A 14,958-nucleotide genomic window follows, 5' to 3' on the forward strand; every position below is an offset into this window, starting at 1 on the left:
GTTCAGCACATCCCCAGTTTCACTACCTCTCCTGACTTTATTACTAGTCTCACAATGGTTGTGACTTCCCCAGTCCCACCCCAAAAGGGAGGCGGATCTTGTGGTTAAAGGACAGGACTGGGAGTCAAGACACTTGGACCTTCCTAACTATGCCAGAGACTTCCTGGGAGACTCTGGCAAATCACCTACTCTCTCTCTGCTTCATTTCCCCCTAATCTAACAAAATCTCTCCAGCTGGCTAGTGGGATCTATATACTAATAGCATCAGAGGACCTTCCACCTCCAACATGGGGCTAGGGCTACCTCCCCGTGTCCACTCATGGCCAAGTGGCTCAAGGCCCTTGACTGGAAGGCTCCGTAGAGAGCAAAACCAGCCCCTGTCACCAGGTCCCTTTGGCCATTCACGCCGGTGGAATCAACACCCAATCTGGTTGAGTTGTTTGTTACTGGGGCTGTGAATTTTCGGGCTTTTCTTCTTCCCTGCAGCCGCCGGATGCGCGGTTTCCCCGGGTGGGCTGGCTGGGGACCATGCCCCTGGGGCGAGGGAAGTCCAAGGAGCTGGTGTAAATGAGAGCGGAATCCGGCCCAGCCGATCCGAAGGCGGTGCGCGGGGGCGGCCCTGGTGGCTGCCCTGGAGCAGGGCTCGGCTCTGGGAAGAAAGAGCCGCGCAACCAGGGCTGCGTTTGCGGGGCGCCCTGCAGCGCTCGGCGCGGCTCGCTGGGGAGGGCGGGGGGAAGCTGCGGCGGCGGCGGCGGGGCAGCGCGAGCGCAGGTGGCCGCCCCGTGACGTCGGGCGGTGGGCGGGGCCCCGGGAGGCGTTCTCCCGGGGCAGATGTGCCGGGCGGCTCGGGCTCGCGCTGCGGACGGAGGGGCAGGAGCGGGGCGAGCCGAGCCCCGTCCGAGGAGGCGCGCGCGCTCCCTGCTGGGCTCGCTGCGGGCAGCCGGGCAGGGCGTCTCTCCCCAGGGGTAAGTACCTGTGCCAGGGATGCTCTTCCCCAGGTAGGGAAGGCGCGGGCGGGCTCGGGCTGAGGGGCTGCCCCCCACCTGCCCCGGGAATGAAAGAAGCGAACCCAGGCAGCCCCTCCAGCCGCGGGGGGGGAATGCGCAGGGGCTCGCGCTGTTCCCCAGCACCTGAGTCTCGCTCGCCTGCTCCTGGAGCCCTTTGGTTCTTGCTCTCTTCGGGTTCACTGCGGGGTGGGAAGCGGGGGTGGAACCGGGCGGGCTTTCATGCCCGCAGGACAGGAGTGGAGATGGGGAGAGAGTTAAGCAAGGATGATGACATGAGTTCCCCCGGGGTCTCTACGATACAGCGCTGTAGTCCCTTCCCTGCCCCAGTGCAACGGTGGGGTTACGGGGCTGCTGTATTTATCCCCTGTGCTGCACTGGAGATGTGCTGTCCTGTACTAGGTCTGGCGGTGTGGACAGTGGTCCCCATGGAGAGGTGGACAGTGGTTTCCCATTCCCCAGGGAGAAAGGACTTGCTGCCCACTCCTGAGCCTGTGGGGTGCAATGCAGGAGAGGTTGGAAGGGGCTGGATGGGGGTGGGGGGAGTGTGTGATGGGAGCATGACCTGGCACGTTAGGGGAGATGGGCACCATCATTTTCACAAGCTCTGTTTCTTCCATGGAAATCCTAAATATATTTCTCCTGTCCCTGCTCTAGTTACAAATGCTGCTGCTAAGGGAAGGCAGACAGGTAAATGCGGCACCTGTACAATGTCCTGTGGTGATTAAGGGAGGTGATAACTGGTGTCTTTAAGCATGTTATTTTGTGAGAGGCATTGAATTGAGGATGGTTTTTAAAAGGCTTGGCGGGGGATGATGATGAGTCTATTGGCACCACATCACTCTATTATAACATTTCTTATACTCTGCTTCCAATATTTCTGTGGGCTGTCATCACCTTATGAGCTTGATTCCTCTCTTCCGTGCCTCAGTTAACTCCACTGAATTCAGTGGAGTTACTCCTGACTTACACTTCTGTAAGTGTGTAGAGAATCAGGCCTTATGTGTTTCCTCGCATACACTAAAGAGCATGAATATACTCCTGTTTGCTTCACTGGCAAATGTCTAAATGGCATTTGCATGAATGAACGGTGACTTTGTGAGTGTAGCGTCACCTCAGACATTTCATTTGCAGGAGCTTTAATACTTCTCTGGCTGTGTGGGAAAGGCACATTTTAGAGTAACGGATGCTGAACTATGATGTGGTGTAAGTGATCCACCAGCTCGTAGCTGTACACAGTTACTAATATGGCTCTTAATTGCCCCAGTGAAGGAAACAAACTGTCAGCCTTCTGCACCTGAAAGCTGTTGGGTGTCAAGTATTTTCTGTACTCCTGGGAACAACCGTGCACCGATGGGATGGACTAGATGACCTAATATGATTTATCTATTGCTAATAAATTCCAGTGGTGATTCTGAGCTCTGGAGCAAAACATGATTATACCTATGGCATAATTTTGGCCAATTTGGGTGCTTAAAATTAGATCTTGAAATAAATTGTGTGATTTGTATTTTACAGGGAGTTACAGGTGCCTGACAGTCAGATAAGTGACCTAACCGTAGTGTTGTTTGATAATACTAGGCTTAGTCTTTTACATCTCCTCTGCTTTGCTGTGTCTCTGGATGTGTAAAACTAATGATCGGATCCTCTTAAATAAATCCTCATCAGTGACTTACAACATGCAGCTGATTTCTGCTGCTGCCCTTCATGAAAGATCCTGTCTGCTTATTAACTATTAGCAGCACTTCACGTTTTCAAAGCAATGTATGAATATCCGTTAGATGACAAGACCCTGTGACTGGTCAGTATGACAAACCTCATTTATGAGGCAGGCAAGTTGTGGCTTTGGGGAGATAAAGAAGCTTGTTCGAGGCTACATGCAAGTCATTGGCAGGGTTGGGATTAGAGCTCCTAGAACGTAGTTTTTCAAACTGGAGGGCACCCCCCCCCCCACCAGGGGTGGCGATGAGGTTATCGGGGGGGGGGGTGAGGACCTGATGTGAAGTAGCGCAGTCTCACATCTTACCTGCTTTCCGATGAGTAGGAGATGGTGGAGACAGTGCCCCTGCCCGGGTGGATGCAATGTCAGCAGCCAGCATGCAAGTGGAGGTCCCAAGGGGAAGGGGTTGGAGAGCAAGCCCACCCCTCTGCAGTGCCTGTTACTGGCCTGGTGCGGAGGGAAGGCCCTGGGGGGGAGGGATTGGAGAGTGAGGCCACCCCCTCACAGAGCCTGTTATGGCCCCACCCCTCCCACTTCACACCCTGCCCCACCTGAGCCCCAGATACTGGGCTGGTGGTATCAGGCAGCAGGATCTGGGCAGTGAGAGCAGAGTGGAGGAAGCAGCTGGAGCCAGCGAGCAGAGTCAGCAGGCACACCCTGGTAGGCATCGTGGCCCACCATGGGGGGGGGGGGAGGGCATGCAGCAGGCTGGGTGTAACCCCCATAACCCACATGTTGGTTATAAGGGAAAAGAAAAGAATAAGAATGCAGAAACACAAGATACCTGTACGTCCAGGCATATAAGAACTAGCTTAAGTGTTTAGCATAAGAGTAAGCCCCCGCAGCCTTAGTAGAAGTAAGTCGCTCTATAGCGTTAGCATAAGTAAGTAAACTAGCAGTGACCTTAAGTCACAACATGACATAAGACTTTGTTTTGCTTGTTTTGCAATATTAGAAAATGCTGAAACTAAGCATAAAACTACTGACAGGTAACCGCAAGAAGGTAGTTTGTACCAGTTTTAGGGTATTTTGCGGGTAAATATCAGCAGATGCCTAACCGCAGGTGGCTATGGTAACTAACTTTTATGTATATGCTAATGAGTTTAAACTAATTAATATACTAATCTAAAGAATAAGGGCACTCCAATATTATGAGGGTGAGGAAGTTAAAATATGGTGAAGAAGGGAGGAGCCACTCATGAATTTGCATGATGGTCTGTAAAGGATCTGTCTCAACCCTTCTAGTCCTCCCCAAGGATAGCGTGAGCATACACATGTAATAGTGCTGGACATAACGACAGGATTGTATTACTTCGCCTTACTTGTTTGGATTGTTTATTTATAGGACTAATCGTAGTAATAATACAAATTCTGCAACTTCAAATGTTTCTTCCTGAGCGTGAGTGTTGTGGTCATTGCTGTGTACATTGGGACTCCCATCTGAACTGTAATTCTGATAATACTGGGCCCAATCTTGGGACAAAAACCTACCACATTTTGGAGTGTTAATTCGGAATTTTAAATATTTTAAATGGTTAATGTAATCGATACCTAATCAATAGATCAGGCAACATGGGAGAGTGGGAGCAAGGGAGTTTGGGGGGAGCAGAGCAGGACGTTGCCAGAGGATGTTGTGAAGGCCAAGACTATAACAGGGTTTAAAAAAGAACTAGCTAAAATCATGGACGATAGGTCCATCAATGGCTATTAGCCAGGATGGGCAGGGATGGTGTCCCTAGCCTCTGTTTGCCAGAAGCTGGGAATGGGTGTCAGGGGAAGGATCACTTGTTGATTACCTGTTCTGTTCATTCTCTCCGGGGCACCTGGCATTGGCCACTGTTGGAAGACTGGATACTGGGCTTTGGTCTGACCCGTATGGCTGCTCTTATGAGGATTGTTGACAAGTTAGAGAGAGCCTGGCGAGCATGGCCTGCCTGTTGTGTTTGTAATAACGCAGGTGAATTTTGTCTGGTTTCAGGTTTTGGAAAGTTTTCTTTACGAACCTATGTCCCTCTGCACCTAAACACCTACAGACACGATTCACTGCAGTAATAGAGTCCGAAACCAGAAGGTTCCACTGTGAGCATGTCTGATCTCCTATATAACACAGGCCATAGAACTTCCCCAAAATATTTCCTAGCGCAGATCTTTTAGAAACACATCCAATCTTGATTAAACCATTGCCAGTGATGAAGAATCCACCACAACCCTTGATAAATTGTTCCCAGGGCCGGTGCTTCCACTAGGCACCCTAGGCGTCTGCCTAGGGCGGCAGGATTTGGGGGGGCATTTTGCCGTCCTTGGCGGAAATTCACCAGCAGGGGGTCCTTCCGCTCCAGGTCTTCAGCGACAATTCGGCGGCAGGTCCTTCACTTGCTCTGCGAAGACGCGGAGCAGAAGGACCCCCGCCGAAGGCTCAGAGGAGGAGCTCTGCCGCCTAGGGCAGCAAAAAGCCTGGCACCGCTCCTTATTGTTCCAATGGTTAATTACTCTCACCGTTGGAAATAAGGTGCAAATTTTTAATCTGAATTTGTCTAGCTTCAACTTCCAGTCATTGGATTGTGTTCTACTTTTCTCTGTTTGATTGAAGAGCCCATTATTAGATATTTGTTCCTCGTGTAGATACTTATAGACTGTAATCAAATCACCCCTTAAGCTTCTCTTTCTCATTAGGCTTGGAAGGATTCTAAATCGTTAGTCGTTGGTAAGCGTCAATTTCACCTGACACGCAGCAATCGGCCAAAATAAATAAATAAATCAATCAATCCATGGATAGTAGTAGGTAGGGTGACCAGATGTCCCGATTTTATAGGGACAGTCCCGATTTTTGGGTCTTTTTCTTATATAGGTTTCTATTACCCCCACACACACACACACCACCTGTCCCGATTTTTCACACTTGCTGTCTGGTCACCCTAGTAGTAGGTAAGCACAGCCTCCCCCTTACCTAGTGCCTGCAGGTATTTGGTATCCTGGCCCCTCAGCTGTGCAAGGAGCGCCCTGCAGCCCAGCTGCCATGCCCCCGCTCACTCATTCATCAGCCAGGAGTACAGGAGTATCTGCTGCTCCAGGGCCAGAGCTGTTCAGCAGTGGAGTGGCCTCCCCCACAGCCAGGGACTCATCCTCTTTGTTGTGGTCCCAGCAGGCACCTTCCTTGCCAGGATAGGAGCACTTAGCGGGACTGGAACAGTGGCAATCATGTAACAAAGGGCAGAAGTGGCTGCCAAACAGTATTGCAGCTGCAGATCCGATTGATGAACGCAACAGTGCTCTAGGATTGAAGTTCAGAAAGAGTATGAATGCGGTTACATTTGTGGTGTGGCCTCAATTGCACTAGTACAGTAGGGGAGGCCAAGTTTGTTGTTTTATGTTAGTAATGGGTCTCAAAAGAAAACCCTAGAGCAGGGGTAGGCAACCTATGGCACATGTGCCAAAGGTGGCACATGAGCTGATTTTCAGAGGCACTCTCACTGCCCGGGTCCTGGCCACCAGTCCGGGGGACTCTGCATTTTAATTTAATTTTAAATGAAGCTTCTTAAACATTTTAAAAAACCTTATTTACTTAACTAAACGATTGTTGTATGTAATATATTATAGACTTATAGAAAGAGACCTTCTAAAAACGTTAAAATGTATTACTGGCACGCGAAACCTTAAATTAGAGTGAATAAACGAAGACTCAGCACACCACTTCTGAAAGGTTGCTGACCCCTGCCCTAGAGGAATATTGCGGTGAATAGCCTGACCTCCAATTTAAAACAGTGAATAAGTCTGGAAAGGGAGACAAGGACATTTTGTGCTGCAAAGTTGGTAAAACAGAAATCTCTGGAAAGGTACATAGTATTGCTGATCATCTGAACAGTAAATCTCATTTGACAAGCAAAGAAAGTCAAGCAAAGGTAACCCGGGCTTTGATAGAAGCCTGTTTAGGAAGAATGAGAAAAGGAAGAAGCTGCAGATTTTCCACACAATCTGGTACACGTGTTGTGTTTTGAGCCAATTCCAATGAATACTGTCCATGGGGTTGGAGGTTTTTATTAGCTCTGCTTCACAAGTATGCACCAACATTGTGCACTTCCCAGAACATCATTAGCTGGAAGAAAAATACCCGCCTGAAGTTTTTGCTCACCACCAAGCTACAATAAAGGAACTTTTGAATGATCGGAAATTCTCTTTAGTAGTTGAACCCCAGAGTTTTCCGGACCGCCAGCAATTAACATCCTTGCAGTGTTCTACAGTGACAAAAATAAATCAATGAATACTATTCTATTGCAGGGGTCGTGTCAATTTGGTTTCAATTGTGTTGTGAGAATACAGCCAAAGGTGGGAATGCTGTATGTCAGTCAACAGTGACTCCACAATAAACATGCCACGCTTAGTAAAGGACTTGAAAGAAATGTATCCCCATCCGCTGCACATTCCATGCATTGCTTATCTTTTATGTATAGCCATTGATCATGCAATCAAGCCTGATGCATTCTACAACATGAACAAATTTGCTGTACATTTTCTAGCAATATTTAAACATGCCAACAGGCAAAGGCTCTTTTAAAGTTATCTTTTAAAGTCTGTGTGAGCAAAATTGTGAGCGTGTGCTCTCTCATGTTGTGCTGTCGTGTTACTTTTCCTGGCTTAAGGCAACAAAATTCATTCATGTGCATTGGGACAGTGTGATGGACTTTCTTATTAAAGAAGAGGTAGCATTCATCTCAAAGAAGGCAATGAAACTATATCAGGTGGTCGAGAATGATGGAAATCAGCAAGAATTGCACTGCAAGTTACCTTTTCTTTGTGTATTTTTGGGGGAAATCTACAGTGTTCATTTGCAAATGGTAACAAATACACCCTTCATACATTGCCTTGATACGCTGCTTACCTATGACTTATAAGTTCCTGCTGATGTACATTAATGCCTAAAAGAAGTGGAGTTCAGGTCAGTGGACTCCAAAAGGCAATTCCTTTCATCTGCAATGCATGCTTTCTCATCAGAATTTCAAAGCAAACTGAAGGCAGCCATAACCTGGAATGTACCAGACAGACTCTATGGAGCTGGATCTCTTTTTGCCAACTGTCAAGTGTTTGATCCATTTGTCACACCTCAGATTTCTCACAATTTTAGCGACTATGAAAATATTCTGCATATTTTCCCTTGCAAGGCAGAAGAGTTCAAGCACAATTTTGATTTGTACATAAAGTATGAAGTGCCTTGTGATGACAGCCTAACTGGAGAAGTTGAAACCCAGTCATTGCCTGTCACATCCAGTGTGGTATTACATGCACTTGCAGTGCCAGTAACTTCAGTGCCTATCATTCAGTTTGTTCAGAAAAGTTCAAGACCAGTATCACATGCAAGTATCTCAAAGACCAACTTCGGCAGCTCAACATTTTTTACTACAAAAAGGATATAAGCTTAAATTTGGAGAGTTGCATGGGCGGTGGGTATAATAGACCAGGGGAGGCTCAGCTGGCACTGCTGTGGCCATTGGACCCCTCATTGCGGCTATGTGCTACCATCTCCTCAGCCGCCCCAGAATCTGCATGGGGCATAATACATCAAAAACTTCCCCCTAATAAACTCTGGCCGAGGTGGGTCTTGGTGCTCTTCCGGCCAAGGGGTGTGTGGCAGAAGGAATGGAGCCGGGGCTAGCTTCCCCGAAGGGGGGCTCCACCTGCCGCCCATGGAGAGCTTTTGAAATCTGAAATCATCTGCTGGTTCTAGAAAATAATTACTAATTCCAGTACATGTAATAAAAAGCCTGAGAGATTTTATTTATTTATTAGCTCAAACCTCCTAGCTGTGGGAACTGAAGACATTATGCGCAAAATTATGTGATTTAGGCATGTTACAAATAACACTTTTTAACTTTTTTTGAATCTTAGTATCTACTGCAGGGGTTGGCAACGTTTGGCACACGGCTCGCCAGGGTAAGCACCCTGGCGGGCAGGCCAGTTTATTTACCTGCTGATGCGGCAGGTTCGGCCGATCGCGGCCCGCACTGGCCACGGTTCACCGTCCTGGGCCAATGGGGGTGGCGGGAAGCCACGGCCAGCACATCCCTCGCCCACGCTGCTTCTCACTGCCCCCGTTGGCCCGACCCCTGATCTACTGTCATTAAATAATTATCTGACACCTGCCCCTTAATTTCCTGCAGTTGTGAAAATTCTAATTGATAAAAATAAAAGAAACTTAAAACTAAGGCTGTCGAGTAATTGCAGTAAACTCGTGCAATTAACTAAAAAATTAATCGCACTGTTAAACAATAGAATACCAATGGAAATTTATTAAATATTTTTGGATGTTTTTCTGCATTTTCAAATATATTGATTTCTATTAAACACAGAATACAAAAAGAACAGGAGTACTTGTGGCACCTTAGAGACTAACCAATTAAATTGGTTAGTCTCGAAGGTGCCACAAGTACTCCTGTTCTTTTTGCGGATACAGACTAACACGGCTTCTACTCTGAAACCTGACAGAATACAAAGTGTACTCTGCTCACTTTATATTATTATTCTTTTTTATTACAAATATTTGCACTATAAAACGATAAAAGAAACAGTATTTTTCAATTCACCTCATACAATCTCTTTATCATGAAAGTGTAACTTACAAATGTAGAATTTCTTTTGTTACATAACTACACTCAAAAACAAAACAACGTAAAACTTTAGAGCTTACAAGTCCATTCAGTCCTACTTATTGTTCAGCCAATCGCTGATACTGCTGTCTGCTTCCTATTAACATCCCCTGAAAGTGAGAACAGGCATTTGCATGGCACGTTTGTAGCCAGCATTGCAAGGTATTTATGTGCCAGATATGCTAAACATTCGTATGCCCCTTCATGCTTCGGCCACCATTCCAAAGGCCATGCTTCCATGCTGATGATGCTCATTAAAAAAAGTAATGTGTTAATAGGGTTACCATATTTTAGTTTTAAAAAAGGAGGACACTCCATGGGGCCCTGACCCCACCCCAACTCCGCCCCTTCCCCAAAGTCCGCGCCCCAACTCTGTCCCCTCCCCTGAACGCTCCGCCCCCTGCTTGTCCCCCTCCCCTGCTTCCCGCGAATCAAATGTTCGCGGGAAGCCTGAAACAGGGAGGCAGCAGGTAAGCTGGGGCTGGGGCAGGGTGCGGCGCGGCCCAGTCCGGCCCCCCCAGCCGAGCGGCTCCCTCCGGCGGCCGGCTGGCCCAGGCCAACAGGCTGTGGCCCCGGCGTCTCCCTCCCGGCTCGGCTTGGGCCCTGGGGCGCCGGAGCCGGCCCCGGCCGAGCACCGCCAGCCCTGGCCCCGGCCGAGCACCCCAGGCCGAGCACTGCCGGCCCCATCCCGGCCCCGGCCGAGCACCCCAGGCCAAGCACCGCTGGCACCGGTCCCGGCCCTGTCCCGGCCGAGCACCGCCGGCCCCTCCCTCCCTATTTTCCCGGACATGTCCGGCTTTTGGGGATTTCCTCCCGGACGGGGATTTGAGGCCCAAAAAGCCGGACATGTCCGGGAAAATCCGGACGTATGGTAACCCTAGCATTAATTAAATTTGTGACTGAACTCCTTGGGGGGAGAATTGTATGTCTCCTGTTCTGTTTTACCCACATTCTGCCACATATTTCATGTTACAGCAGTCTTGGATGATGACCCAGCACATGTTTATTTTAAGAACACTTTCACTGCAGATTTGAAAAAAAGCAAAGACGGTACCAACGTGAGATTTCTAAAGATAGCTATAGCACTCAACCCAAGATTTAAGAATCTGAAGTGCCGTCCAAAATCTGAGAGGGATGAGGTATGGAGCATGCTTTCAGAAGTCTTAAAAGAACAACAGTCAGATGCGGAAACTACAGAACCCAAACCACTAAAAAAGAAAATCAACCTTCTGCTGGTGGCATTGACTCAGATGATGAAAATGAACATGTCGGTCTGTTCTGCTTTGGATCGTTATCGAGCAGAACCTGTCATCAACATGGTCGCATGTCTTCTGGAATGGTGGTTGAAGCATGAAGGGACATATGAATCTTTTGCACATCTGGCACCAGGGGCGGCTCTATGTATTTTGCCAACCCAAGCACGTCAGTGAGGCAGCCTTCGGCTGCATGCCTGTGGGTGGTCCACTGGTAACGCGGAGCAGGAGTACCGGTGTCGACGGCGAGCACTTCCGGGATCGATTTATCGCATCTAGACAAGACGCGATAAATCGATCCCAGAAGATCGATTGCTTACCACCGGACCAGGAGGTAAGTATAGACGTACCCTTAGTGTGCCTGCGTCAACATAACTTCTGTCCATTTATCATTAGAGAGACAAGGTGGATGAGGTAATATCTCTTATTGGACCAACTTCTGAGAGAAGGTAAAAGATATTACCTCACCTACCTTGTCTCCTGAATCCTGGGACCCACATTGCGACAACACTTCCAACAACAGTGGAAGATATCCATTTGTTATTGTCTGTTCCTGTTTTGGTGGCAGGTTGTTCTGTACCATGATACTATCCCTGCCATCTTTCTCTTTTCTCACGGGGCTATATACAGTTTCCCTCATTGCTTTTTGGTTCAATCTCCTTTATCAGCTCTGATCATTCTGAAGAAATGTCATTCCTGCACTCTCTGATTTTGGGTACAAGCAGAAAATGTCTGAGGAGATGGGGAAACTTTTCTAATGATAAAATTCTAATGAGCTATAGAATCATAAGCATCACACACCTTTCACATGGAAATGTGGGCTGTTGATTTTTTTTTTTTTTTTTGCTTTCTGCCCTCCCACCATATAGCAGCAGACAACATATTGTTTCAGGGCCAATCCATTGTCTCTGTAAGCATGTCTGTCTAATCTGTCTATCTGAAAAAACATTCCTCTCTATTGGTTAAGGATTTATCCTCAAAACACCCCTGCGAGACGTGGAGACAGCATCATCTTCATTTTGCAGGCTGGGAACTGTGCCACAAAATAAGTTGTCATGGGGAGTTTATGGACAAATTGGGAACTGAACTCCTCTCCAGAGTCCCATTTTAGAGCCTTAATCACAAGACAATCCTGCTCCTAGGATGCTAGCTAATGGGAGTTCCTAGGGAATGTCATGTTTTAATCATGCCACATTTATATTCTAATGACATGAATATGATCCCTCAAAGATGCAGATGGAACTTGGGGCGTGAGCAACGATCCCACCCTGATTCTGCTAACCCCCAGTGCCGAAGTGATAGGTACACCTGACTATGGACGTTATAGGTCAGAGGATGTGCACAAAAGCTACCGATGAAAATGAAATAAGCGTCTCTGTATATGGGACTGTGATGTTCAAGGCTGGGTATTGTTCGGAGCTTTTTTTTCATTAAGGCAGTCACTGCTTCATTGCACTGCCATATGAAGTGGCAGCATATAATGTGACATCAATCAGCACTCTCCAGCTGTTCTTTGGATTCCTCACTCCCTCAACATCTAAGCTTTCGCCAATTTCTCATTTATTTTAAAGATTTGCTTGGGGGAAATGGTACAGTTCCAAGGATGTTGTGAAGCTGCATGTTTACCAGACAAAAGAGAACTCGTTTTTGTCAGGCTGTTTTTGGAAGGATTCCTCCAAATTGCTCCTCCTTCCCTATTCATTTCCAATTAGGAATTGGAGCACCCCATTTAAAAAAAAAATTAAAAATCCAGTTTTCCAGCTAAAACTGACAATCTACTGTTCCAGGCATAGGCACTGACTCCGTGGGTGCTTCGGGGCTGAAGTACCTTTGGGGGGGGGGAGATATGGGGGGCTACTAGTCAGCTGTTTGGCGGCTGGCGGGATGCATTCAGGGGAGGGCAGAGAGGAGCCAGCTGCAGGCGGGCGTGGAGGTCTTGAGGGAGGAAGCTGAGAGAAGCAAGCAAAGGGCGGGTGTGGGGGCTGGAGGAGGGGGCACAGCAGAGGTGGGAAGAGGCAGAGCAAGGGCTGGACCTCGGGGGAAGGGGTGGAGCGAGGGCGGGGCCTCGGGGGAAGGGGTGGAGCGAGGGCGGGGCCTCGGGGGAAAGGGCAGAGTGGAGATGTGGCTTTGGGGTGGAGCGCCCACCTGGAAAAATAAGTCAGTGCCTATAGTTCCAGGTGAAGGCCCCTGATGTTATAGGGGACGAGCTGACGCAGTAACTTTCATCCCACAGATCTTTTCCATACTATCTCCAGAGAAATCAGAATTAAGTTCTATTAGGTCATCTAGCAGAATTGTTCCGTACGGCATGTATTCTACATTGCTTTGTCCAGCATAGCTTTTAAGGAGTCAAATGATGGGGTTTCTACTCCTTTCCCAGGAAAATGGCTGCAAAGACTATTAAGAATTGTTTTCTGATATTGACCCTTTTCCATATTCCTTCAAATTGCTCCTGGTTATGTCCATTGGGACCAACTAAAATGATTCCTCTTCCCCTGCCTTCTCCTTGGTGCTTATGCCCTTCAGAGTGTCCTATGTCTATTGCTTAATCCGTGGTTTTTTTATAGTTTGAATGGCTGTCTAGTATCTGGGCAGAGTACTATGTCTTCTCAGGCACTGCTGAGCCAAGATGGGCTAGGACTAGCACTGGTTTATGCTGGGTGCTAATGCTGTAAGGCCATGTGTAGGGTCTTGAGATGGGAAGCCCACCAGTGAGGATTTGTAGAGGGGCCACACAGTTGGGGAAAGGAGGGATGGGCAGTGATTGGAAAGGGCATGGATCCAGTGTATTCTCTCAACTGACAGAGCTCTTACGGTGTTCCAGATGCAAACTAAAGCTTCCACTCTGTCAAAAATCCTGAGTGGGATCAGAGGCGTTAACTCCACCTGACCTCCCCTTGGGTCACTCCTTAGCCACACACAGTAGCATCATTGTCCTGGTCCTTTCCTAAGGGATTACAATCTAGATTACATTTGGGTCCTGTAGGAATATATGATTAGGTTTGGACTCCATTATAACTGTCTATGGTGTGTGTGGGTGTTTTTTTATTTTATTTTATTTTATTTATTTACCGTATTTATTCTTGCTCTCTTTCAATCCTAGGGATTTGTCCAGAGCAGTTTCTTTGTTTTATTTCATGTTGTCTTACCCAAGTATTTTGCTATCTTCACCCGTCCAGGAATGCTGCTAAACTCATCTGTTGTTGATGTTTTTTTTTATGGGAAAGAGGTGACTGTATTGGCAGTGGGTTTGTAGGCCTTAGGAAGGCACAGCGGGAGCCTTGATCTTTGATTATCTTGTGGGCAGTTTCATAGAATCATAGAATATCAGGGTTGGAAGGGACCTCAGGAGGTCATCTAGTCCAACCCCCTGCTCAAAGCAGGACCAATTCCCAACTAAATCATCCCAGCCACGGCTTTGTCAAGCCTGACCTTAAAAACCTCTAAGGAAGGAGATTCCACCATCTCCCTAGGTAACCCATTCCAGTGCTTCACCACCCTCCTAGTGAAAAAGTTTTTCCTAATATCCAACCTAAACCTTCCCCACTGCAATTTGAGACCATTACTCCTTGTTCTATCATCTGCTACCAATGAGAACAGTCTAGATCCATCCTCTTTGGAACCCCCTTTCAGGTAGTTGAAAGCAGCTATCAAATCCCCCCTCATTCTTCTCTTCTGCAGACTAAACAATCCCAGTTCCCTCAGCCTCTCCTCATAAGTCATGTGCTCCAGCCCCCTAATCATTTTTGTTGCCCTCCGCTGGACTCTTTCCAATTTTTCCACATCCTTCTTGTAGTGTGGGGCCCAAAACTGGACACAGTACTCTAGATGAGGCCTCACCAATGTCGAATAGAGGGGAATGATCATGTCCCTCGATCTTCTTATACATCCCAAAATGCCGTTAGCCTTCTTGGCTACAAGGGCACACTGTTGTCTCATATCCAGCTTCTCGTCCACTGTAACCCCTAGGTCCTTTTCTGCAGAACTGCTTCCTAGCCATTCGGTCACTAGTCCGTAACAGTGAATGGGATTCTTCCGTCCTAAGTGCAGGACTCTGCACTTGTCCCTGTTGAACCTCATCAGATTTCTTTTGGCCCAATCCTCTAATGTGTCTAGGTCCCTCTGTATGCTATCCCTACCCTCCAGCGTATCTACCACTCCTTCAAGTTTAGTGTCATCTGCAAACTTTCTGAGAGTGCAGTCCATGCCATCCTCCAGATCATTAATGAAGCTATTGAACAAAACCGGCCCCAGGACCGACCCTTAGGGCACTCCGCTTGAAACCGGCTGCCAAGTAGACATGGAGCCATTGATTACTACCCGTTGAGCCCGACAATCTAGCC

At 47.8% G+C, this 14,958-nt stretch overlaps 1 protein-coding gene across 4 annotated transcripts in view; it reads left to right on the forward strand.

The window, feature by feature from the left end:
• The first annotated feature begins 801 nt into the window (after nucleotides 1–801).
• MAPK4 (mitogen-activated protein kinase 4) overlaps nucleotides 802–14,958 on the forward strand; it is a 147,295-nt gene continuing 133,138 nt past the window's right edge. For 2 of the 4 annotated variants that reach the window (XM_065598731.1, XM_065598732.1), the window contains exons 1-2: nucleotides 824–965; nucleotides 1,662–1,694. The gene's annotated coding sequence lies outside the window, so the exon portion shown is untranslated. Of the gene's footprint in view, nucleotides 966–1,661; nucleotides 1,695–14,958 lie in introns of all 4 variants that reach the window. The other 2 variants (XM_005296876.5, XM_042850674.2) reach the window with 2 other exon arrangements.

The sequence above is a fragment of the Chrysemys picta genome, chromosome 6 (assembly GCF_011386835.1).
Source record: "Chrysemys picta bellii isolate R12L10 chromosome 6, ASM1138683v2, whole genome shotgun sequence".
Lineage (NCBI taxonomy): Eukaryota > Metazoa > Chordata > Testudines > Emydidae > Chrysemys > Chrysemys picta.